Source organism: Prionailurus bengalensis, chromosome A1 (genome assembly GCF_016509475.1).
Source record: "Prionailurus bengalensis isolate Pbe53 chromosome A1, Fcat_Pben_1.1_paternal_pri, whole genome shotgun sequence".
Taxonomy (NCBI): domain Eukaryota; kingdom Metazoa; phylum Chordata; class Mammalia; order Carnivora; family Felidae; genus Prionailurus; species Prionailurus bengalensis.
This window is the reverse complement of record NC_057343.1, coordinates 17,788,921-17,816,205: the sequence shown is the minus strand read 5'-3', so window position 1 is coordinate 17,816,205 and position 27,285 is coordinate 17,788,921. Positions and strand designations below refer to the sequence as shown.

The window sequence follows — 27,285 nt, the reverse complement described above, 5'->3', positions numbered from 1 at the left end:
GTACACCCAGTGCCCACTGCAGATAGTATTTAGCTTGATGGGAAGGATGAGATCACTAAAGAAATGAATGCAGGGGCACCTGGGTGGCTCAGTCGGTTAAGCATCCGACTTCGGCTCAGGTCATGATCTCACGGTCCGTGAGTTCGAGCCCCGCGTCGGGCTCTGTGCTGACAGCTGAGAGCCTGGAGCCTGTTTCAGATTCTGTGTCTCCCTCTCTCTGACCCTCCCCCGTTCATACTCTGTCTCTCTCTGTCTCAAAAATAAATAAACATTAAAAACAAAATTAAAGGGGCGCCTGGGTGGCGCAGTCGGTTAAGCGTCCGACTTCAGCCAGGTCACGATCTCGCGGTCCGGGAGTTCGAGCCCCGCGTCGGGCTCTGGGCTGATGGCTCAGAGCCTGGAGCCTGTTTCCGATTCTGTGTCTCCCTCTCTCTCTGCCCCTCCCCCGTTCATGCCCTGTCTTTCTCTGTCCCAAAAATAAAATAAAAAATGTTGAAAAAAAAAATTAAAAAAAAAAAAACAAAATTAAAAAAAAAAAAGAAATGAATGCAGCTGAAGAAGACATCCAAGAACTGAACCCTGGATATTCACATAAAGAAACATACTTCAAGGAGACAGTGATGTCAAATGTTACAGAGAGATCAAGTATAGTGAGGACAGAGAACAGACCCTCGGGTTTAGCAAGACAGAGGAAGATGTTAACCTTGACAAAGAGTCGTTTCAGTGGTGTGGTAGGAATGAGAGCCAGACTGAAGGGGGTTCGAACGAGAATGGAAGAAGAGCATTTGGAGACAGCAACTCTATACTATTCTTTTAAGGAGTTTTGTCTTAAATGGCAAGAGCAAAATCAACATCAGTAATCATATTGAGTATAAGTAGTTTGAACACTCTAAATACAAGGCAAAGATTGCCAGATTGGATCAAAATAAGACCCAGGTATATGGTGCCTACAAGAAATGTACTTTAAATCTAAAGACACAAGTAGGTTAAAAACACGTGCCATCTTAACACTAATCAAAAAAGCTGGAGTGGCTATATTAGTATATAAGTTGATTTCAGAGCAAAAAAAAATGTTATTAGGGAACAAGAAGATCATTTTCTAATGATAGAGGGGGCTGTTCAGGATGACCTAACAAAAGTCCGGAATATTTATGCACCTAATAATAGAACTTCAAATACATGAGGCAAAAAATGATAGAACTGCAAGGAGAAATAGATAAGTTCACAATTACAGGTGAGAGATTTCAATACCTTCTTCTTCATAGTTGATAGAACAATTAGAAAGAAAACTATTAAGAATTTGGAAGACTTGAACAACATTGTCAATCAATTTGCCCTAACTGACACTTTTAGAATAATCTACCCAGCTACTACACAAAGACTACATTTTTTTTTCAGTGCAAAAGGAACATTTACCAAGATACACCATATTCCAGACTGTAAAACAAGTTTTGATAAGTTAAAACAGATTTATGTTTTATAATATATGTTTTTTAAACACAATGGAATTAACTTAGAAATAAATAATAAAGATATCTGAAAACCAACGGTTATTTGGAATACAAAAAGACATTTCTTAGTAACCCACCCGTTAAGAAATAAAAAGGTAAACTGGAAGGTATTTTGAACTGAATGAAAATAAGAACAAATACATCAAAATTTGTAGTACGCTGTTAGTGCAATATTTAGAGGGACATTTACCCTAATAGTGTATTACTCTATTAGAATAGAAATGCTTGAAACCAGTGACTTCCATTTTCACTTCAAAAACCATTAAAAGAGAGTAAATGAAATCCAAAGTGAAGAATGAGAGTAATAAATACCAGAGTGGAAATCAATGAAATACAAAACAGTAAAAACAATAGAGAAGATTGCTGAAACCAAAAGCTTGTTCTTTAAGAATGTAGATACAATTAATAAAACTCTAGCCCAACTGATTAAGGAAAAAAGGAGAGAAGACACTAATTACAAATATCAGGAATGAGAGAGGTAATATCACTAAAGGTTTTATAGGTATTAAGAGAATAAAGAGGGAATGTTATGAACTACTACGTGCCAATAAATTTGACAACTTTGATGAAATGGAAAATTCCTTGAAAAATACAAACAACCAAAGGAGAAATAGAACATATGGATACTCCTGTATCTATTTTTTTTTTTAATTTTTTTTAACGTTTATTCATTTTTTGAGAGACACAGGATGTGAGTGGGGGAGGAGCAGAGAGCAAGGGAGACACAGAATCGGAAGCAGGCTCCAGGCTCTGAGCTGTCAGCACAGAGCCTGACATGGGGTTTGAACTCACAGGCAGTGAGATCATGACCTGAGCCGAAGTCGGACACTTAACCGACTGAGCCACCCAGGCGCCCCGATACTCCTGTATCTATTTTTTAAATGAACTTATCGTTAAATATATTCCCTGTAAGACAACTCTAGGCCCAGTTGATATCACTGATGAATTCTACCAAACATTTAGGAAAAAGTAATGTTAATTTTATAAATATCTTTCAGAAAATTGAATAGGATAGAATACTTCTCAACTCATCCTATAAGACCAGCATTGTCTGTAAGTCCTAACGAAGATATTACAGGAAAAGAATAGAGTTCACTATCACTCATGAACATAAGTGTCAAAGGTCTTTAAAAATTTCAGCAAACTCTATCCAACAATATGTAAAAAGTATAGTATATCAGGACCAGGTGGAATTTGTCCTAGCAAGGCAGGGCTGGTTAACACTCAAAAATCAACCAGTGTAAATTTCTATGTTTTTAAAACTTTAAAAAATTAAAGCATATGATCATTTCAATAGAAGCAGTAAAGGCATGTGACAAATCCCATATCCATACCTGGTAAACACTCTCAGTAGACTAGAAATAGAATGGAACTTCCATAGCCGAATAAAGGTCACCTACAGGAAACCTATAGTTAACATCATTCTTTTTTTTTTTTTCAACATTTTTAATTTATTTTTGGGACACAGAGAGACAGCATGAACGGGGGAGGGACAGAGAGAGAGAGGGAGACACAGAATCGGAAACAGGCTCCAGGCTCTAAGCCATCAGCCCAGAGCCCGACGCGGGGCTCGAACTCACGGACCGCAAGATCGTGACCCGGCTGAAGTCGGACGCTTAACCGACTGCGCCACCCAGGCACCCCAATAGTTAACATCATTCTTAATAGTGAAAGACTGAATGCCTTCCCTGAATGTCAAAAACAAGGCACAGATGTTTTCTTCCTCTTTTATTCAACATTGAACTGGTGGTTCTAGCCACTGCAATCAAGTAAGAAAAAGAAATACGAATCATCCAAGTTAGAAAGGAAGGAAGAAAATAGTTTTATTCTCAGGTATCATAGACGTCCATGTCAAATATCTGAAGGAATTCCCCACAAAACTTCTGGAACTAAAAACATTAATTTAGAAAAGTTGTCGGATATAAGAGCATTGGTACAAAACATAATTGTATTTATATGTATTAGCAATAAACACATACATGGACAACTGATTTTTGACAAAGCTGCAAAAGCATTCAGTGGAGAATATAGTTTTTTCAATAAACTGGGCTGGAACAATTGGATGTTCATACACAATGATATTCATATGCTCTGCACTGACAGTGTGGAGCCTGCTTCGGATTCCCTGTCACTCTCTTTCTCTCTCTCTCAAAAGAAATAAATAAATTTAAAAAAAAGTAATAGAATAGAGGGGAGCATCTTAGCATTTTTTTTTTACTACTAAAGTTTTATTTTGTACCCTTTCATTGTTTCAAGTAGGTTTACCAGGCACAAGTGACCTACAATAAACTGCACAGATTTAACTTGTACCATCTAATAAACTTAGGCATGTACATACCCATGAAGCCATGGCCACAGTCAAGATATACGAACATATCTATCACTCCTCCCAAGTTTTCCTGTGCACTTCCCCTCCCATAGGTGACCCCTGTTTGGCTTTCTGTCACTACAGGTTATTTTGTGTTCTCTAGAGTTTTATATAAATGGAGTCATAGAGAATGCCCTGTTTGCCTGGCTTCTTTCACTCAGTGTAGTCATTTTGAGATTCATCCATGTTTTAGCCTATGTCAGCAATTCATTCCTTCTTATTGTAGAGTAATAGTCCATTGTATGAATATATCACAATTTGCTTACCCGTTCACCCGTTGACAACATTTGTGTTGCTTCCATTTTTTTTTTTTTTACTATTACAAAAAAAAGCTGCTATAGACATTTTGCATACAAGTCTGAGTATGGACATATATTTACTTTGCTTTGGGGAAAATATCTCTAAGAGTAGAATGGCTGGATCATATGATAGGCATCTGTCTAACTTTTTAAGTAACTACCAAACTTTTTCCAGAGGGTCTTTACTGTTTTACTTTTCCAGTAGCAGTGTGTGAGAGTTTCAGTGCCCCTCCATCCACACCCGTACCTTTTAGGGTCTGTCTTTTTAATTTTAGCCATTCTAGTAGCTGTGTGGTGGCATCTCACTGTGGTTTTGACTTGCATTCCTCTAAGGCCCAGTGATGTGAAACATCTTATCGTCTGCTTCTTTTCTGTCCGTCGATTGTGTCTGGTGAAGTGCCTGTTCAAATCTTCCCTCCAGTTTTGTTAATGGATTGTTTATTTATCTATGTTTTGGTTTTCTTATTATTGAGTTTTGAGAGTTCTTTATATATTTGGACACAAGTCCTTTATCAGTATGTGATATGCAAATATTTTCTCCCTGTTTATGGTTTATCTTTTTATTCTCTTAATGGTCTTTCTTTTTTTTATTTTTACTATGGTAAAATATATGTATATATAACATAAAATTAGCTACTTTTTAATGTTTATTTTATTTTTGACAGAGAGAGCACAAGCAGGGGAGAGACAGAGAGAGGGAGACAGAGGATGTGAAGCGGGCTCTGTGCTGACAGCAAAGAGCCTGATGTGGGGCTGGAACTCATGAACCATGAGATCATGACCTGAGCCAAAATCAAGAGTCAGGCACTCAACCGACTGAGCCACCCAGGCGTCCCTCCTCCCCACCCCCCATTACTTTTAAGAGTTCGGGGAAATATTTTAGGAATGTATGGTGCCCTTTCTTCAAGTTTCGTATTAATTTATGACAGCTAAAAATGAGATATGATAGCCACATGGATTCCAAATCTCTGAAATTATACCAGGACACTGTCATCATTTTGAAAAGTTGTGATAGCATTTTTTAACTTAGTAAAACCCCCCATAACTTTTATCTAACTGCTCATTTATGGGAATGTAAAGTGGCATATGAACAAGTGATACATTTTTCTGTAGTCCCACTTTGCTATTTCCTTTACTCACATGCCCTTGTAGTTTACATGCGCACGATATTTATGTTTCCCTCACGGCCACATTATCATCATCGGCGTGATGAGGTTGAACCCACGGTGCGATTGTTGACAGCTTCATTTGGCAGCCTGTTCGTAACTACTTGGCGTTCCCCACATTCACAACCTTCGCTTACTGAAAATTTCTGAAAACTTTCTTACCCTAAATTGTAGGATTGAGACTCTGAGGTGAAAATCTGTCTTTTTTTTCTCTCTAGGTTTCGTTGAATTTTCAAATCGAAGATCAAACTATCTTTTTAAATCTTTTCATTTTATTATCGAATGTCACATAATTCTGTTTATATTTTCATTTTGATACATGAGCCACTTGAGGGAAAAGCCATGATCTCATGTAACTGTTTCGTTCGGAGCTCTTAAAAAAAAGAAAAATGATAAGGGTTTACAGAAACTCTGTGCAAAGGAGACGTCACTTCCTTTCTACTGCTTTTGCTGTAGGTCGTACCACTCTCACCCCTGGATTACTCTTAATAATCCCCAACTAGCTTTATTAGGTTTCGTTTCTACTCCTAATCTAATTTTAGCCAGGGTGAGCCCTCTGCAGCGCGATCCTGTCGCGCTAGTGCCGGGAGCCCTACAACTCCCACCGCTTTGGAAAAAGAATGCAGACCGCTCACTGCGACTCACACAAGGTCCCGTGTGCCCCGCTGGCACTGTTGTGTCTCATCTCTCTCTATTCCCTGTCTCGCACTTGACTCATCTCTGTTGAAATTCCTTCAGGTCTTTTTCACAGATACTCTTCCCCGGGCCTGGGATCCCTCTTGCCCACCTCTGATTATTCTTATCTCTCACGTCTCTGCTCATAAATTACTTTTCCCCAGAAGCCCTCATTTCCCCAAGCTGAATTTGTACCTCTTGAAACACCCTGCATTCTTCCTATTGGAAGAAGTCTTTGTGAGAGTGCTTGAATTCTCTGTTAGCTGTTTCTCCCCTACAGCATGAACTGGGTGAAGTTCGGGGCTCTGTCTGTGTTGGTCACCATTTTATCCTCTGGGCCTGCCTAGCATTCCATCTGGAGTGTAATAGGGGCCAACTGACAGATGGATTGTCTTGAAAGGAAAAGGCACACGTAATAAACTAAATGGATTTGTGATCATCTTGGAGCGAAAAGTTAGATCTTCCATTTTCTATTCAGAATTAAAGATACTCAAGCCAACAGAAAGGAAGGCTACACATAAATAAAAGCCAGCTCGATCAGCTTGACGTGTTTATTTCTCGAGATAAGTAGTCATCATGCTACTTGTGCTTTTTAAAATTAATTTCGCTATATTCACTGATTTCCCTTATATGAGCACCTAGAATAGTCAAATTCAGAGATAGGAGAATAATGGTTACTAGGGGCTGGGAGGAGGAGGGCTGAAGAGTTACTGGTTAATGGGGACAGACTCAGTGTGAGAGGATGACAGAGTTCTGGAGATGATGGTGGTCGTGGGTGCACAACAATAAAAATGTACTTGCTGTCACCGGACTGTAACTTGCTGGTATGCTCTTCTGTCGTATATTAGAGTCGGTTCGTTTCGAAGTTCAAGAGAGGAGGCAAGAAGGAAAATGAAAGACACAGAGGACAGCCAGCGAGAAATGGGAGGCGAAAAAGTTCCGAGGGAAAGAGCTCAGGCCCCCTAGACAAATGTATATCCTGCAGCGTCTGTGTTCAGAGTTGGAGCATGTCGACCAATTTGTCTTAAATTACTGTTTGGCTCTCAAATTTTAATGTGCTCTTAATACCTAAAGAATTCACCCCTATAAGTTAGGAAAATGCATGTCTTACCACAGCAATGATGGACAAGGAAGTAGAGGACAAGGAGAGGACAGAATTTGGGCCCTGAGGCTCCGGTGATGAATTAGACGCTAAGAGTTTCCATCTTGTCCATGAAACTACAGCTGATTCTGTGGTTACCACCAGAACATGGGATAAATTAAAGGGAATAAGAGAAGAGATTTTGAAGGTTCTTTGCTGATTGGTATTTGTGAAATCCCATGTAGGCTGAACGTTGTGACCTCCGGCCATATAACTTTGAAGATTTCATTGCATTGTGTTTTTGAAAAGTACATGCTTCAAATGTTTCTGAAATAAGGCATAACTAAAGTCATTTGGCATATTGAAGTGTTGTTGATATTCCAATCTAGTAAATTTGTGTATAATATTTGATACAATCTAAGTACTGCAAGAGACCTGTTGAGGACTACACACAATGGAGCATCCTTTCGTTGATTCTTGGATCCAATAAAAGACAACACAAATGAAGCTACTGGCCCAAAATAAGTTGCTGAAGAAAAGGAGCTGAAATGAAAGCTTCCAAAATAAAAGAGTATATTTTTATAAGCAATTTGTGGCCGTCACACACTATATTTTCTTCTTGAACTGAAATACACAAGCATTTTTTTTTTTGGAATTAATACCTAACATTTAAACACACCAAGTTGTCTGCTGCCATTTATATAAAAAATAATGATAGCAACAACATAACTTATTTCATAACTTGCCATTTCTTGGTACTTGCTCCCAGACCATGATTATCTCTGAAAAAATCTGCAAAAGGGACATAAGACGAGGTCATCTCCTGAAGATTCATAAGGAAGAAAGAAACAGACAAACCCAAACCAATTTTGAGGTTTACTCCATCCATTATATTGCTATACTAGACAAGTGTTAAGATGACCAATCTACTTGATTGTTCTCTATGAGAAGCCAGATTCCTCAGGTTGGCTTTGGATGTGTGTATTTCACCAAGTATGAGAACAGAACTCAAATATGTGATATAAAAGGTTTTGTTCATATAGCCAGCCTTCAAATTACAGCATTCTGAAACCACTTTTCAACCTTCCTCCCTCCTCCCTCTAAGGTCCTTTTATTGGACTGCTTTGGTAAGTAGAAACAGATGACAGCTGTGAGTTTCCAAAATGGCCCCATTAATTTCTCTATTGTTTACCAGCGGGAACAAAGTTGGGACCTTGAATTTGTCAGTCCATTAGTATGGGATCTTGCCAAGTGAATGTTCATTTGGAAATGATAATAGTATTGATATGAAACATCTGATTTCATACCTTGTGAAACCAAAGAGTGGAACAGTGGGCTATCATTCACCCAATGAAACCATCTAAATGACATTAAGAATGGGTTTTAAATTCTTTCAATATGTAGGATCAGTCATAAAGCTGGAATCTATTTCATCACAGTATATGAGTGATTGGTGTGTTATGAACCAAAAGCTTAAATGTTTGTGAATTTCAACATTTAGTAACATTTGTAAGAAGAATTTCAAATTATTAATTATATCTGGCAAAATATTTTTTTAAAACAAACATTTTTTATAATTAAGAATTTTAAACCAGTAAGCGAATATGAAGCATATGCATCACTTTTTGAAGTGTCTTCTGAAGTTTTACTTTAAACCTTTTGGCTTTTCGCCATGATCGACAGCCTGTCAGGGATGTAATAGAAAAGTAAATGGACACCTATCGTTGTGATATTGTTTTTGTGTGTGATCTGATAGGGATGTTAGGTATTGCTGCCACAGGGAATACGAATGCCCTCCTGGAAGAACAAAAATGATAAAACACAACTCCTTTTCAATTCTGTCACCAAACTGTTTCCTGGTTTTGAGAAAAGAATAACCCAGACTTGGAATTTAAAGACGAGATACCAGTGTGCATAAGAACTGTACTGTAGGAAGGAAGGAGGAGAATTCTTTCCAGGCCAAACAACTTCAAGACTACTGGTACAATTGAGAAAGTGCTGGGCAAATACAGGGTGTACCATCCTAACAATTTTTATCTTGCTTCCAGTTGTTTGCAGCAATATACCGGGAAGGTTCTCTTTCCCTGCCTCTCGCCATGTTCTTCTCCCTCAAGTATCTCTTACAATGAAAGTGAAAATACAGTTCTCTCAAGGCTTTCAAACAGCCTTTTGAAAGTTTTCTAACTTTTGACAAAGTCTACCTTCTTTCTGCCAGAAGTCTGAGGGTGTTCTCTCCCCCACCCCAATGTCACAGAGCTCACCCCCCTTGACATTCACAAGCCAATTCTTGGTGGGCATTTTGGATTATACTACGCATAAAAGAAATCCTGTAATTTTGATGTGTTAAGAAAACTGGTGTGGTGGGGTCCCAGCTTCTGGCTGCGAGCTCTCTCCTCTTTTCTTCCTTTAGAACAGCTCTTTTAAATAGCATGGTTTTATTTTCCCCCCGTCATGCTGGGAGCATTAATTGCTACTTACAGAAAGGAGACACAGAGGGTGAATCTACCTAAAGAGGTTCAAGTTGAGGTATAGATTACACTTTGAAAGGCAAAGGCATGCGCTGTATGTTGAGAATTGCATAATAGCCCAGACCGTAATCTTCAGACACTCCAAAGCCTTTGGGAAGTAAGACTTATTTCTGAGGGTGTGGTCCACATCAATTAGGAGGAGAGCTGTGAGACAACAGTGGGTATAGACTTCAGAGAGCCTAATTCGAAGAAGGCTTGCCTGTTAATATAAAGGCCAGGAGCAGCTGAACAGGTGCACACACAGTTAGTGACCCAGACCTTCTAGGAACACACAGGCTATTGAGCTGTGTATTTTCCATAAAATCTCTTTGTGCCTTTGGTCCTTTTATTGAAAATCATCACTCCTTTATTTTCACTTCTATAAAAGAAATACAGTATCTTATTAATGATTATAAAAAGTACTTGGATTTTTTTAAACATCGCTAGAAAAGGTTTGAGCCAATTCTAACCTATATTGGTAAGGCTCAGCTTGGGAAAATGCCCTCAAGAAAAAAAAGAAAAATAGTTTCTGAATTTTTCACGGGCAGGGGAATATGCATGATGTTATTTTAAAGTTGAGACTGGTGTGCGCAAAACTCATAGTGATTAAAAATTTCAATAAAAATGAGGATTTAGAGGAATTATGAACCTAAACCACTTTGCCCAATTAGGACTGTAACAGCTTTGGTAGAAGTCAAAACATTTTAATTAATTTCAGAAGACTAACTCAACTCTTACTTTACACACAGTGAATGAGGAATTTATTAGTTGTAAAGCTTACAGATGGAATAAAGTAATATCTATTTTTTTCATTATTGTGAACTGATTCTTATTTTAATTCTTTAAATAAGAATTACAATACTCCATCTCACGTTTTCTTTCCAGAGGAGAGGATGGGAATACCAAGTATGTTTTGAATCCATTTCTCCAAAGCAGCCTGAAAGTGTTCCTCTCTTTCTTTGTTCACTGATATAAAAGACTTTGACCTTAGACCACTGCAGTCCCACCAATGACATCAGTCTAAATTCACTGCTGAGAGGATATGGGCTGGTACTTGTACTTCACAAGAAGCAAGAAGTCCCAGCATAGAGAAACAAACCGTTATTATATATCATGTATTTCACATTGAGGAGTGTGCATTCCCTTTTGCAAGCAAGATTGAGGTCAATCCAAAGGGAGTACAGAGTGTCCTTGATGTGTGAGACTGTCCTCTTAATGCATTAACATTGGAAATGTAGATTGATGGGTGCCTGGGCGGCTCAGTCACTTAAGCGTCTGACTTGGCCTCAGCTCATGATCTCACAGTTCATGGGTTCAAGCTCCATGTTGGGCTCTGTGCTGACAGCTCAGAGCCTGGAGCCTGCTTCGGATTCTGTGTCTCCCTCTCCCTCTGCCCCTCCCCTGCTCACGCTCTGTCTCTGTTTCTCTCAAAGTAAATAAACATTAAAAAAATAAAATGTAGATTGATTCACTGTTGACAAATTGAAGAGTTTAGTTCACCCCCTATTTCTTTTAAAAAAAAGTGGTGGAGTGTGTAATATTGTTGAAGCATTTCAGAAAAAAGTGAATCTGTTGAATCTTTGCTCTGGTCGTTGGCCAGCACCTTATGTGTCCCTAAACGAGGAATCCATTTTCCACCTGTACTCTCCACGCAGCTCAGAAACAAGGGGCCTGTTTATATGCTCTAAAGGCCTCGGGGCTGGTTTGTCACAGTGGATATTTTTATGTTAATGCCAGCGATTACAAGAGCATAAAATAGGAAAGGCAGAGCTATTTTAATTTCCTAAAGATAAGGCAATATTGTGAGATTTCTGTGAACAAACCAAATATTTTATTTGGACAACTGAAGAAGATGCATAGAGCTGCTATTTGGAGCTTTAAGGAATCCTGCTCTAATGATGAGGGTCACATAGACGTCTGTCATTTAAAGTGTGTGATAATCATCAGAGGCTGTACACGTTCAAACTAATATTAGCTTCTACAACTTTTAATATGCGGCCACATGCGTTATAAGGAGATCCCTGGATAACATGTGCTGTGTACATCAATGTATTAAAAATAAGGGAGTAATACAGAACTAAGACATGGCCAGTTCTGTTTACATCGGGATTGGTTCTGTTGAATCCTAAATAAACAAACGCTTTACTCTTTTCTTTAAAATTTTATTTTAGGAATCGGGGTATATTTCTAGCCGATCGATTATTTAGTTTTGCATCGATTATACTCCATGTGGATAAATGAGAACACCTAAAGTAATTTGTTCTTTAAGTTCACTGAATATTTATATGTCCCTGCAGCATTTTCCCCCAAATCTCATAAAAAAGAATCAGCAGTTAATTCAGACTTTGCCCCTCCATTATTCATAAGGAAAAAGAAATAATTATAGACAAGACCAGCCATAGTCAAAAATGGCTTGTTTGTTTCACTCACTTATTCATTTGTTCCTTGGTTCATTCATTCATCTGCTTATCTTACCAGGACAGGCCAGGAGCAGGAGGTGGGGGTGGGAAGAGTGGTTGGGGGTTTGGTTTTGTTTTGCTTTAATTTGAGCTTATTTGAGAAGATGTTGTGTAATGCCATTGGCCAGATCTGCCCGTGGATTGGGGGTTGGAGCACAAGAATAAATCCTCTTTCTCTGTTTTCATAATGCTCTAAATCTTCCAACAATACTGACTCAATGACTCCAAATCCCATGCCTTTTTCTTCCTTTCTTTCGCTTTCTAAACATGTTTGTGTTATGAATCATACTCAGACACAGGGCCCATTTGAGGGCTGGGCTGGGTTTCCTTGTCACCACCTCACTGAATTGGAATGCGGCCCACAGAGTGGCCCCTGGCCCGAGCTCCTCTGGGGCTGGGCGAGAGTTCATTGATGTGCTGAATATCACAAAGACTTAATTCTGCACTGAAAGGTTAAAAAGAAAGGAGGAGGGAGGGGGAAGGAGAGAGGAATAAAGATGAGCTCTGGGGAGAATGGTGCATTCAGCTAATGAACTTTTGCAGCATGGCTAACAGGGAAATTTTTTTGCTGAAGGAAACTTTGTCATTGATGTGACTCCTACCCTTTCCTCTGTCCTTTTGACGGGGAAGGAAAGTTAGAGGTGCTGCAGGCTGAAAGATAAGGAGGAGCAAAAAGGTCTCTTTTTAAAAAAAAAAAAAAAGCAAAATAAAATTCTCACTTGGGCTTCCCATACGTGCTTTAGGAATGTAGGCCTCTGTAGGGCTGCTCGCACAGCCCTTAGTCTCATGCAGCTGCTGTGACCCAATTTAGCCTTGTTAAGTCCATGGCACCCAAGTCAGAGGATTCCGGGGCTTCCCACAGATGCTTCTGCCCATGTCTGCCAATAGCGCCTTTGGGAGAAAGGCTGGGTAGTTAGTCTTTATGGTAAAATCCAGTCTCCTTCTCTCTCAAGACAGGTATGAATCAGCCAGGGCGATTTCAAGGCAGAGATAAGACACTGATAAGAAGTGTAGTAAAAGCAACTCCGCCCATTCCCCCTGTGTTTCTTTCCGGCGTTAAGAGGAGTCTCCACTCATATTTGGACTCTTAAATTTTGTAATAACCTGAATGTCTAGGCAGGACAGAAGAGATCTGCAAATGACATTTGGAAACAAAAATGTATTCACGTTTACAAAAACAGCCATATGCGATTGTACAAAATGTATTCATCCTTTAAATGCCTGTGACAAATGTTTATATGCCGACTGGAGGCGAGAAGATTTAAAATAGTTCTGCTGGGACCAGCAGAACTGAGGTTTTAACAACTAGAGGAGGAAAATTTGATTTGCATGCCATTTACAAATAATTTCTACCACCTCCAACACCAGAGTTATAAACGTCTAAAAAACTGCACGGCTTCCCGACTTGCCTATATTCAATTTATGGTCACACGAACTATAAAAGAGAGAAAGCTGACAGATTCTCCTTTCTTGCAGCTAAATAATGCATCACACATTAAGTAGATGAATCCGATTCTACTGTTCTCCGGCTTCAAACTTTGCACCTTAGTGCCCAAGTATTACAAGGTTGTAATGGAAAGGGAGCAGGAGAAGAGAGAAAGCATAATTGTGTAGCACCGCACTCAGCATGGTTATCTTCTGCTTTCAACTGGGAAAAGGAGAGTAAATGAACTGGCCAACGAATGCACCCAATATACTAGTGTTTAATACCCCCTCTTTTTTTTTTTTTTTAATTTTAACACTTTAAGGTTTACTCATTCACCCAACAAATAAGTGCTGAGCGTCTATAATGTGCCAGCCATTGCTCTAGACCCTCGGGAAACATTAATGAACAAACCAGATAAAGATACCAGCCCTCTTCAGGTTTATATTCCAGGACAGAATCTCCATCTTATGACCTGATGCGAATGGTTCAGATGTTTCCCCCTAAACCTTGTAAATATTCTTTTATGTATTTATATATTTATTAAATTATTAAATAAATTATTAAATATTTATTTATATATATTTATGTATTTATATATGTATATATTTATATATATTTATATATATTTATATATATTTATGTATTTATATATGTATATATTATATATATTTATATAATATGTACATATATATGTAAATATTCTTTTATATATTTATATATGTATGTGTATATATATTATGTATGTATTTTATATATTTATATATTTTTTAATGTTTTTATTTGTTTTTGAGTGAGAGAGAGAGAGAGAGAGAGAGAGACAGAGCACAAGCAGGCAAGGGACAGAGAGGGAGGGAGACACAGAATCCGAAGCAGGCTCCAGGCTCCAAGCTGTCAGCACAGAACCCAACATGGAGCTCGAACCCACAAACCACAAAATCATGACCCCAGCCAAAGTCGGAAGCTTAACTGACTGAGCCACCCAGGAGCCACAATATTCTTTTTTTTTTTTTAAGTTTATTTATTTTTGAGAGAGAGGGAGACAGAGTGCGAGTGGAGGAGGGACCGAGAGAGGGAGACACAGAATCTGAAGCAGGTTCCAGGCTCTGAGCTGTCAGCACAGAGCCCTATGCAGGGCTTGAACTCACGAACTGTGAGATCATGACCTGAGCCAAAGTCAGACACTTAACTGACTGAACCACCCAGGCACCCCTGAATATTCTCCACCCTACCAAACCCTTCATTTTATATGAGTTTTATTTATCATTGCATTGCCATGGATGTTTGCTCAGTGCTCTGCTCTCAGATGTCATGCAGGGAATCTGCATAATCTCATCTTCTGCACATGTCTTCAACCTATATCCATTCTGTTTCTCATTCAACACCTTCCATGGCCAGACAAATAGTGGGGATCTCTAAAGGGTCTGTCTAGTCCATATTCTGTAGATACTTAAGTATCAAATATCCTCACAAGTGAGGTAAGTATTGTTTTCTTTTCTGCCCTCATTTCTTAATGTATTTACTAAAAGCCAAGGAGATAACTTGACTGCAGTTTAGAAAGGCTTGAGAAGAGTCAAACTCAGCATCTAGGCTACGAAGTTTGGCTGTTTGTGATGTTTGTTCTCTCACTCAGTTATTCGCTCCTTTATTCTTCACCCAGTAGGCTTTTGGTTATTGTGAGCCACTAACGAGAGCAAGGATAAACCAGACAGTCGTTACCCTCTGGAACTCAGTCTGGTCTGGGACCAAGACGTTTCTCTGCAAACTCAATTCCTGACTTCAAGTCCTGAATGACTTAAGTGCTTCTTCAGCTGGCCTTTGTATTTTTTTTTTTTTGATATTTTTGTGGCAAGTTGTCTTTGCCATAAGAAGAATATACCATGAACATATTGATTACTGATTTGAGTTGTTTGACATGTATGTATGCACATGCACACACACACACACACACACACACACACACACACAGATTTATTTCTCCTCGGTTTTGCTGAACTCTTTCTTCAGCTCTCTGGCCTGGCAATACAGTGATATACAAGCCCTTCAGAAATCCACCGGGATTCATGCCCAGCTGAATTATTTCATTCTGCGCTCTGTGTCAGTTCCTGGAAATTAACAATAGACTACCTCACTTTGGTCTTTGATCCCACCAGCTCAGTCAGGGTATTTTTCCAGATGTTTCCGTCTTGGGTTGCTATTACAAAAAAACACAACACAAGTTAATCCAGGCCAAATTGGCCTGTCCTTGGGGCTGAGGAATGTGCTCTTCCCCAAATAACCTGGTCGTGAGCTACATAAGGCTTAGAAAGGGGGAGAAACCCAAACTTTAAAATCGGAGCACTCCCTTGAATTATAAGTGTTTTTAAGAAAAATACCGTGCCCAATGTCTTCACAAAGACATCGATTCGGCCTGGTTTTAGTAAATTATTTATGTTTTCAAATAAGTTAATGTGCTGGGTTGTTTTTTCTTTTCAGTCTAATTTACCCCAACTTGACACTCTCAAGAGTCTAAATGCCAATAGACATAGACAAAATGCATAACTGCCAAGGAATTGCGCCATTTAGGTGTTTGGGGAGAGATAAAACAAATAACTAGCATTATTATGCCTTCTATCCAAGTTTCATAAGTAAAAATTTCACAGCATGTTTTAACACAAATGGCCAAAAAAAAAAAAAAAAAAAAAATGAGCCCACGGCAATAGGAACTGGAAGCCCTACATGTGAAATTAACTTGACTGCGCTGGAAAAGAGAAAAACAAAGCAAACAAATTGCCCCCAGAGAGAGTCCCCAGAGCAGGGCTCCTTTTTCTTCCTGTGCTCCAGCCAAAATGGCCCCTGAGAATGTTTTCAGATGTTCTAAAGCACATGCCCTAAAGCTCAGTGTGAGATCTTAAAAGTAAGGTCTTGGAAAACGGCAACAAATGCCAGTCCCGTTGATGGGCTACTCTTGAACTGTGGCTAAAATCAGACTCTGGAAAGAGTTAGGTGTGAGTGGTGACACTTCTCACAAGCGATGCTTGTTTTATTAATGCTTTCTGATTTGAGGTGTACTATTACTAACACATAATGTTATTTCCTGGGCTTGATTTCCGGGTAGGAAGGAAATGCCTTTTGGAATGCCCATACACTCTGCTCTAGCAATTCCAGTCCTGAGTATATTCAAAACAGCAATATATAGGTATGTGAATGAAAAGGCATATGTGACAGTGTTCACGGAAGCATTTTCTTGTAGCAGACAAACACTGGAAACCATTGAAGGCCTCTCAACAGCAGAGCCCATAATGTGGTATATTCACCCGGCCCAATGGTATGCAGCACTAGCATAATGGTAATGAACCAACCATCATGACACTCAGCAGCCTGGATGACATCAGCATTTCACAAACATAAAGTCGAGCGAAAGAGATTGTAACGAAAGAGTACATAATTTGCGATTCCATTCACAGAAGTACGAAGACAGGCAACACCAATCTGGTCTGTTAGAAGTTAGGATAACGGTTGGATGTGGGGTAGATCCTGATACAAAAGGCACAGAAGGAAGGTTCGTGGGGTGCCAGTCACGTTGTTGTTTTGATCCGAGTAAAGGTTACTGGTGTATGCAGCTTGTGGAAATTCTTTGAGCTGTGTACTTATTATGTGCACCTTCCGATATGCACGTCGGATTTCAATACACTTGTGCAAACGCGAACACGCATTGAACTGCTAAATAGAGTCGCACGGTAGAAAAATTCATTTCAGGGGCGCCTGGGTGGCGCAGTCCGTTAAGCGTCCGACTTCAGCCAGGTCACGATCTCGCGGTCCGTGAGTTCGAGCCCCACGTCAGGCTCTGGGCTGATGGCTCAGAGCCTGGAGCCTGTTTCCGATTCTGTGTCTCCCTCTCTCTCTGCCCCTCCCCTGTTCATGCTCTGTCTCTCTCTGTCCCAAAAATAAATAAACGTTGAAAAAAAATTAAAAAAAAAAAAAAAAGAAAAATTCATTTCAGATATACTTACTTCTTTAAAAAGTAGCTCAGGGGTTGCAGGTTAAATGGAAACATATTTGGGGAATATTTAAATCTTATTCTCTGACTTTAAGCGGCAGAATAGTTTTCTGAGTACAGGTCAGTGTGGCTACATCGTGTAGTTATTACTTGACTGGGAACTCTTTGAAGAGGTGGAAGAAAATAGTGTTCAATAAAAGTATGTTGACTGAATTAAAACAAATAAAAAATGCTATTTGCCTTTATGAAATATTCTGCCTTTCTTTGATAAGACATTATCTTTCCCTTCTTTGAAACGCCACAATATTTTATATTCTCCTTGGGGATATGTATACTACTTTGTATTATACTTAATTTTATAAACTCCTTGGGGCAGGGTCAAGGGCTCTCATTCACCCTGGAATCTTCTCTGATGATCTGGAGACGAGCAATGTAGTGGTGAGGTTAAGAGCATGCATAGGGCCGCCTGGGTGGCTCAGTCAGTTGAGTGTCAGACTTCGGCTGAGGTCACGATCTCACGGTTTGTGAGTTGGAGCCTGACATCAGGCTCACTGATGTCAGTGCAGAGCCCACTTCGGATCTTCTGCCTCCTCCTTTCTGTGCCCCTTCCCGCTTGTGCTCTTGGTCTCAAAAATAAAGAAATCTTTAAAAGAAAGAAAAAAAGCGTGTCTACTGATGCTAGAGTGCACGGGTTCAAGTCCCAACTCTGCCCCTTATAAACTACATAACTTTGGGTTATATAGCCTGTCTGTATTTTAGTTTCCTTCTTTATAAAATGGGGACAATCATGGCACCTGTCTCTTAGAGCTGTCATGAAGATTAAATGAATAAGAGGAGCCTGGGTGGCTCAGTCAATTAAATGTCTGCTTCTTGATTTCAGCTCAGGCCCCGATCTCACAGTTGGTGAGACAGAGTGGCAAGTGAGGGGATTCCGTGCTGAGAGGGTGGAACCTGCTTGGGATTCTCCCTTTCTCTGTACCTCCCCCACTTGCGCGGGCTCTCTCTCTCTCTCTCTCTGCCTCTCTCTCTCTCTCTCTCTCTCTCTCTCTCTCTCTCTCAAAATAAATAAACTTTTAAAAAAGAGATTAAACAGAGGGCCCTGGGTGGCTAAGTTGGTGGATCATCCAACTCTTGATTTTGGCTCAGGTCATAGTCTCACGATTCATTGGATCGAGCTTCCCATTGGACTCTGTGTTGACAACTTGGAGCCTGCTTGGAGTTCTCTCTCTTTCCCCCTCTCTCTGCTCCTTCGCTGCTTGTGCTCTCTCTCCCCAAATAAATAAATAAACTTTAAAAAAAAATTACCAAAAAAAGATTAAATGAATTAGATGCATAAAGTTATGAGAGTAGCTCCAGACACATAGTAAATGCTCATTAATTGTTAGTTTCTGGGTTTGGTCATTGTCATATCATTATGATTCTTATTACGGCTCCTGAATGACAAAAAGAAAAGAAAAACATTGAAAAGACCTAGCGGTGTTTGTCAGTCAAGTCATATATAAAATATAGAATTGTTTGGTAAAGCTTGCGTCTGCTAATTCTCAGCTACAATCTTTTTCTCAGCCTTTTTCACATACGGTGTGTTGATCTCTTGTAGCTGAATGTAGTCAAACCATTTTCAATCAGTCCGGTCATACGCACTTATTAAGTTCTTTTTGGTGAATATTGGTGGTCTCCTGATTCAGTTAGAAAGACGAGACTATGTGTTTCCGATTCTGTGTCTCCCTCTCTCTCTGCCCCTCCCCCGTTCATGCTCTGTCTCTCTCTGTCCCAAAAATAAATAAACGTTGAAAAAAAAAAGACGAGACTATGGTAATAAATAGACCCCAGAATGAATAACTGTTAAAAGGCAATAAAAGTTCATTTGTAGGTCCCAGCGCAGTCCAAGTAAATATTACCGTTCAGCTTACACATGATGATTCAAGGACCCAGGCTCCTTCGCCACAGGTACCGTTCCCCGAGGCTCATCTTTGCCCATACCCAGCTGACAGAAGAGAGAGGTTCTACATCTGCTCCTTCAAGCCATGAAACAAAATGGCACGCATCATTTACTCTCGCATTCCTTTGGCTAGACTTCAGCTGCAATTGAAGACGTCTCATGCAATTGAGGAGAGGCTGGTAAATACGGTTTAAGTGTGTGCCCCAGAAGAAGGAAGTGAATTTGGGGAAGAGTTAGCAGTGTTTGCCAGTATTTAGAGGTAAGTGAAGGTTACAGCTTTCCTCTCTGATAACCCCAGTACAAACACAGGAGCATTCTCAGACCAGTTTTTTTGCCACGCATGTATTTATTAACAATCAGGCCCTAGCAATGAGAGGAAAATCCCAGTTCCCTACCCTTTTAGGTGTTTCAACCACAGCCTGAAAGAGTCCCTTTGAGGTAAACACAACACTGTTCTGGGAGCAGGACTTCGATTAACCTGAGGGATGGAATCTGGTAGCCAAGGTCCAGACCCGTGCCTGGATCCAGTACCATTCTGGAGTCAAGTCTCACAGGCTATTTCAGAGAGTATATACGGCTCACTAGACTCTTCTAGTATGAGCACATCAGAATAATGAATGTCTCTGTGTCCCACTCCATCCACGTATCTTAAGCACCAGTCACTTCATTAACCCCAACGCTCTCCTCTTAACACCCATTTTGCCAATTATAAAACCTGCTAAGGTTAGTGTGGTGAGCAGCCACCCTGAGATGTGGCCTTTTGATGCAACACTAGCTAACTACAGCTGAAGTGCACACTCCTAGTTACAGCAGCTAATCACCTGGAGGTTAGAGAGTCAACAGATAACTCACGGTTACCTGCTGCCCGTGCAGAAATACATTAATGAGAGTCAACATACCATTACGAAAAGTAAATTTAGCCTTTTATTCAAGAGATGCCTACCTGGGAAGGCTTCCCTGTAATAAGCCACTTACTTATAATTTCTATGGTTTAACATGTAATAGTTATTTGAAATATGGAATGTTGATTGGAAGCCAAGCAGCTGTGCTGTGCTATGTGGAATTTGTAGATTCCTGCCATTATGTTTTCTCTCTTCAAAGATTAATAGGGGACAATGACTTCCTGATTCAATAATCCTCAGAAAAGGAGGAAGTAATGAAATGTTAACATTCTTCAGCGACTTTGCTTTTGGAAACCCTCCCAAAGCCACTGGGTGCTGATTGATCATCTCGGCGGGGGTGTCTTCTGGGTGGTTTTGTACCAAATACTTGTGTTTATGGGCCTTGCGACAAGGCGCTGCACGTCCCTGGGATGCGGGAAGTATCTGTTGTGAATGTTATTCATACATTTTTTTTTCAAATACGGGAAGGATTCCTATCTTTTCCTGATGGCCTTTTGTTAGTTTTCTAGCACCGTTGCTGCTAGGGAAAAGAGGATCTGTTTCCCCAAAATGACATTTGAAGTGACGTTTTCTAGATTCTAGACCGAGGCTTTGTTTCTAAATTGGAGTATTTGTTTTTAAGTTCAGTGGTGGTATCCCAAAGGGATGTCGGGGACCACCCCACTGGTGCTGGGGGCCCGCTATCTTCATAGGCTGTGGTTTTCACCATGGCAATGGGAATAGAATTTTCAGCTCTCTGAGCTCTTCTGCATTCTTAAATAAGCTTGCATAATGCTGCTGGGGACAAAGCAGTTGCCTGCTGAAAGCCAAATGGATGAATAAATTTGGCCTCAGGATTTTTGAACTGTCGTGAAAGACTTTTTTGTTTCTTGGCTTTTTTTTTTTAAATCACAGAAAAATTTTTCTTCGGATGATATCCTTGTTATCCACGATGTGATGTATCACTCAGATAGGTACACATTAACACATAAAAGTTATAGATAAAGTATTTGGGTATCTGAACAATGATTTCCAGTCTATATAGTCTTTTAAGGAATTTTGTCTTACATAAAAACTCCCCTTTTAAACATTTGTCTGCATTTGGTGCTGACCGTTCTCCAGCACAGGATTGTTGTGTCTGAAACAAAAATAACAAACCCCCCAGAACCTGGTTTAGAGATCTTGCCATACTATTGGATAGCATTGAACAATATTGAGTTATTCTTGTTCTAGAAGATGGCTGAGACCCAAAGGAACCTATTGTTATAGAGCTAATTATTTCACATTGATTTTGTTTTCTTTTGTTTTTATCACATTATCTCTTTCCTAACCAAATACCAGTTTTAAATACCATTACCTGAAGTCCGTTTTACGTTTTATCCAAATAGTTTAATGGTTACTTTAGGAAATGTAAAGAGTTATTGTGTATGTTGAACCGTCGCGTCAGATTGCGTGAGGCAGAAGGCAGGCGTTTAACTCAGCAAAGACTCCTTGGCCCAGAGACATCTATGGGTCTCTAAAGTCCATCAGGGTTTCGAACACTATGATGACCTCAGATGCTTATCATTGCTGGTCATGCACAGTTAACTCAGTTCATCTCAATTTGAACTGTAAAGTATTTAGATGAGCCAAGGAGTTATGTCCTGGAGAGAAAACCCACTTAGAATTATTAATCAAAAGCATTTTGGCCTGTAGATCTAGGTGAAGTTGTCAAGGTCAACTCCTTAAGACCACGGATTCCTTGTATTTTTACAACACACTAAGCCACTTTCCCACAATGGCGCGTGAATGCATGACCACTTTCATTGTTGTGATGGCTCTTTAGAAAACATTCAGGATTACTTTGCGTGGAACAAACCAATGAGAAGGCCTTATTTTCTTAAAGACAACCAATGTATCCAAATTGAAAAATAGTAACACAGACTTCTCATCCCTTCTGTTACTGTTAGAAATATTTCCTTGAATTTTATTTCTGGTCATGCTGCTGGAAGCTCCAAACTGGACCTGCTTCCTTTTGTTTTGAAGTTGTCAGGCAGAATGGCATTTGATGGCATCAGTTGGTTGTCTTTTGTGGCCCACTTCTTTTTGAATTTGGTTTTTATTTTGCAGTAGCTCAAGCCACAGCAATTCAATCTGGTCATAGGGTGAAAGGTAAGGAATAGCGTTTACTGTGTATCTGGTGCAGAACATAGGAAAGCACCCTAACAAAAATAGAATGGGCTCAGACTGTGGGAGGATGCATTATTTATGAAAGCATTTTATTTGCCTGTAATGAGAACTACAAAGTCTCTGGATATTTATAATTGGTTCTATGTAAGCAGTAATACTGGAGGATCCGTATAAGGATCAAATAAATTACACTTAATTAAAGTGATTATGTTAGGAACTTTGTAACATTGTTTTTAATTTGAGGATGAAACGTTACCTTCATTGCTATGAATAATTTCTTAGCCTTCTGGTCTGCTAGTCTGTGGTAAGGTCTCTGTCCACATCAGGGCAGTTTAGGTTAGTCTATAGGTTAGACCACCAACAATTTGTCGTAAATAAAATAGCAACATCAATTTATGTAACTGACTTATTAATAAGCTTAACAAAAACTCAGCTATTTCTCCACATAATTGAATAGTTTATTCAATACTTCCTGGCATTTCTAGGATTGCGTATGTATTGTTTTTGTATTAATTAATTAATTAATTAATATTTATTTATTTATTTATTTTTATTTGAGTAAAGTGGACACACAATGCTACGTTAGTTTCAGGTGCACAACATAGTGATTCAAGAACCCTGTAGGTTATGCTGTCCTCACAAGTGTAGCTGCCATCTGTCACCACACAACACTATTACAGTACTATCAACTGTATTCCTTGTGCTGGATCTTTTATCCTTGTGACTTGGTTATTCCAGAATCAAAGCCTGTATCTCCCACTCCCCTTCCCCTGTTTTGCCCATCCCCCTACCTCACTCCTCTCTGGCAACCATCAGTTTGTTCTTTGTATTTATGGGTCTGGTTTGCTTTTTGTTTGCTTGTTCATTTGTTTTCTTTCCTTAGATTCCTCATATAAGTGAAATCTTGCAATATTTGTCCTTTGTCTGACTTATTTCATTTCGCATAGTACTTTCTAGGTCCATCCATGTTGTTGAGAATGGCAAGATATCGTTCTTTTTTATTACTGGGTAATATTTACACACACACACGCACACGCACACACACATCTCAAATTTTCTTTATCCATTTGTCTATTGATGGATACTTGGGTTGCTTCATACCTGGGCTTTTGTAAATAATGCTGCAATAAACATAAGGGCACATATGCCTCTTTGAATTCGTTTTTTTCATTTTCTTTGGTAAATACCCAGCAGTGGAATTACTGGGTCGTATGGTATTTCTATTTTTATTACTTTTTTTTTTTTACAGTTTATCTATTTATTCTGTGTAAGAGAGAGAGTGCAAGTGGAGGAGAGGGAGAGAGAGAGAGGAAGAGAGAGAATCCCAAGCAGGTTCTACGCTGTCAGCTCAGGGCCCGACGCCGGGCTCGATCTCGCAAACTGTGAGATCGTGACCTGAGCCGAAATCAAGAGTTGATTGCTTACCTGACTGACCCACCCAGGCACCCCTGGTATTTCTATTTTTTAGCTTTGAAGAAGCTCCATACCGTTTTTCACAGCGGCTGTACCAATTGACCTTCCCACTGACGGTGCCCAAAGGTTCCTTCTTCTCCACATCCTTGTGTGTTTCTTGTCTTTTTGCTAGTAGCCATTCTGACAGGTGTCTCATTGTGGCTTCGATTTACATTTCCCTGCTGATGAGTGATGCTGAGCATCTTTTCATGGGTTTGCTCATGTGCAGATGTTGTAAATATATGTTGTTTTTACTTAATTTCTGCTGTATTTTGAAAAGCGCTTGTGATAGCTGCCTATAAACATCCTGCTTCATACCATGGCAGGTACAAAGATAAGTAGTCTGTGGCACCCATTTTCACCCCTTGGTTATTTTGCAGAAGCAAAGCTGGACACTTTGTCCCAGACAGGGCTTCCGGCACCTTCCATTTCATCGCAGAAGGGAAATGCCCGTTTCCTTCCAAGAAACTCCAGTACTGTTTCTCTGTCTCTAATCATTGGTTTGATGGCTACTTTTGAAAGCCAACTTTTGAAAAGTGGTTCTTGAAGAAAAAAAATCGAGACGTCATAAATCAGTTTAATCATCGTGTGCAAGTTATACGTTCTGTGTATTTATGCATGTGGATGAATCAGTGAATATTGAGGTAAAACACCCTTTTACACAAATATTTATTACGTAGAAAAGAGTCACTTTTCAGAGCTCATGACATTTATTTCCTATTTGTAGTGCAGATCTTTTTTTCAGTTGCAAGCAGCTTTTTCCTAAAGCTTTTTGGAGCCATTTTCCTCGGTGAAGTTTTGACAACATGACCCAATTCTTCCAGTTTTCTATTTCTGTCTGGCCCATGTTCCATTTGGCATTTACCTGGGAGGATCAGGAAAAGTTAGTGAAGGTGTTTGTAGCTAAAGGTCTGGAAAATGGAAAATTTGCATGCTGGAGTCCAATGCCTTAGCCTGCCCCAAGGTTCATGCTGAGCTCTGTCTAGATTATGGGGCGCTCAGGAGGTTGGTCCGGAAGAACCAGATTCTACCCTAGAAATTCTCAGGCAGAAGATCTGTTACAGTAGTGGAGAAAATGGGAAAATCATTAACTACTTGGTCAGCACAGACTTTTTTTTTTTTAAGGGAAGGGATTCATAGAGTCCAATGAAGAAATTAAATATCTATGAAACACAAATACTATGGTAACAGTGAAGAATATTAGCTTTAAGTCTAACGTGCATTGCAAAATTCTGTTAGTAAAGGAAGATTAAATAAATATATGACTTTACTCTGGAGATCTGGGCTACAAGACCACCCTGTTTGGAGGGCTGGTCTTGAGATCCATGTTGGCCTGGTGAAGGTCAAAACAGAACTTCCTTGGCATGTTGATGATGGTAGTGAGAAGAATTACCCAGGATCTCTTATAGCCTGAATTTACCTCTAGGTTCAAACCTACAGTTGTTTTCATTAGTAGACTTAAATTTTCTAAAAAATTAAATGTACAGTGTTGAAAAGAATCACCCCACCTTATTAAATGTTTTTGTATAGAGAAATCTGAATGCATTCGGCATCTTAAGTGTTCAGGTATCTTCAGTGATCCCCATGATTAAATTAAAAACACGTGATTGATTAGGGTGCCTGGGTGGCTCAGTCAGTTAAGCATCTGATTTAGGCTCAGGTCATGATCTCATGGTTCATGAGATCAGGCTCCACATCAGGCTCACTGCTGACAGCTCAGCGCCTGCTTGGAATTCTCTGTCTCCCTCTCTCCCTGCCCTTCACCTCACTCATGTGCTCTCTCTCTAAAAAATAAATAAACACTTTAAAAGAAATAGATAATATTGACTATTTTATTCAGACTTGTGCTTTTCAGTTGAAATATTAATACGTTTATAAGCAATCATTTGATATATTCACTATGTTTATGGTTTAATTTGTTACATTTATAATAACCAGCTATGTATGTGGTAGAGTTTGTCCTCAAACAATTCAAGGAATGAAGGAAGTTAAACATCTGTAAATGTAGTTTAAAACATTTGCATTTGGGGGCGCCTGGGCGGCTCAGTCGGTTAAGTGTCTGATTTCGGCTCAGGTCATGATCTTGCGGTCCGTGAGTTCAAGCCCCGCGTCGGGCTCTGTGCTGACAGCTCGGAGCCTGGAGCCTATTTCAGATTCTGTGTCTCCCTCTCTCTCTGACCCTCCCCCACTCATGCTCTGCCTCTCTCTGTCTCAAAAATAAATAAACGTTAAAAAAATTTTTTTAATGTTTGCATTTGGTTAAATCAGAAAACGAGAGTAGTCGTTGATCACAGATCCCTTGAGAGAAATTGTTCAGAGTTGATAAATTTCTCAAAAGACTAAAAAGATTTTATGAACTGGATTTAGGCACTTCAAGGAATATTTATTTTTTTTAGAATAACTTCTAGGTGATCTTTTTTTTTTAACATTTTTTTTTCAACGTTTTATTTTATTTTTGGGACAGAGAGAGACAGAGCATGAACGGGGGAGGGGGAGGGGCAGAGAAAGAGGGAGACACAGAATCGGAAACAGGCTCCAGGCTCTAAGCCATCAGCCCAGAGCCTGACGCGGGGCTCGAACTCACGGACTGCGAGATCGTGACCTGGCTGAGGTCGGACGCTTAACCGACTGCGCCACCCAGGCGCCCCTAGGTGATCTTAACTGTGCCCACAAACCACCCCGGGGCAGACTAACAGTCACCCACTCCTACTGACCTGACGGTGCTCTTCCTCAGACGGCGTATTGTTTACTGGAAGGAAATGCACTCAACTGGACAACACCTTAGCTAACAATCTCAAGCCTTCGCTGGTAAAGAGTCACCTGCTGCCTTCTAAGACGGGCCTGAGCCGGACCCGAGTGAAGCTGTGTGGAACGCCTTCTTGTCACTTCCCATTCATCCTGAACCCTGGGGAGCTCGGTGACAATGCAGGAAAAATAAATTAATGTCAGTCACACACACGAGACCTCTTTAATGGTACCCATTGTAAAAATAGTTTGGACAAATTCTGTCCATTGCTTTAATAGGATGAGTCCCACCATTACCTCAGATTTAGCTTGGAGAAAGGGCTGTTGCTGCCTCCAAGCAGCTCGGACTAATCTTCATGTCCTTCCTTAGTACTTTAACACATGCCTTCTTTTATTCCAGAGCTCCCTAGGATTTATTCATCCTCTCTCTCTTGTGTGGCCGGAGAATGGTACCTTATGGGTAGCACCTGCCTACGTCACGAGGCAAAAGGGTCTGAGGACTTTTTTTGGTCTGTTTGTTTATATGTTGGCTTGTTGAAATTAGCAAGAACATTTATTGCCCCCTGTCTCCAATTTGGGTTCTGAAATTATCTATTTATGCCAGATGCGGGAATTGTGGTTTGTAGAGACG

At 39.8% G+C, this 27,285-nt stretch overlaps 1 protein-coding gene and 1 long non-coding RNA gene across 3 annotated transcripts in view; both read left to right on the top strand.

Annotated features, from left to right (window-relative positions):
- The window catches only part of LHFPL6 (LHFPL tetraspan subfamily member 6), a 250,421-nt gene that overhangs the window by 164,641 nt on the left and 58,495 nt on the right, over positions 1-27,285 (top strand). The gene's annotated exons all lie outside the window — the stretch shown is intronic.
- On the top strand, positions 19,279-26,863 carry LOC122481761. Its single transcript, XR_006296932.1, has 2 exons — positions 19,279-26,317; positions 26,561-26,863. It is a non-coding gene; the product is annotated as an uncharacterized LOC122481761 (long non-coding RNA).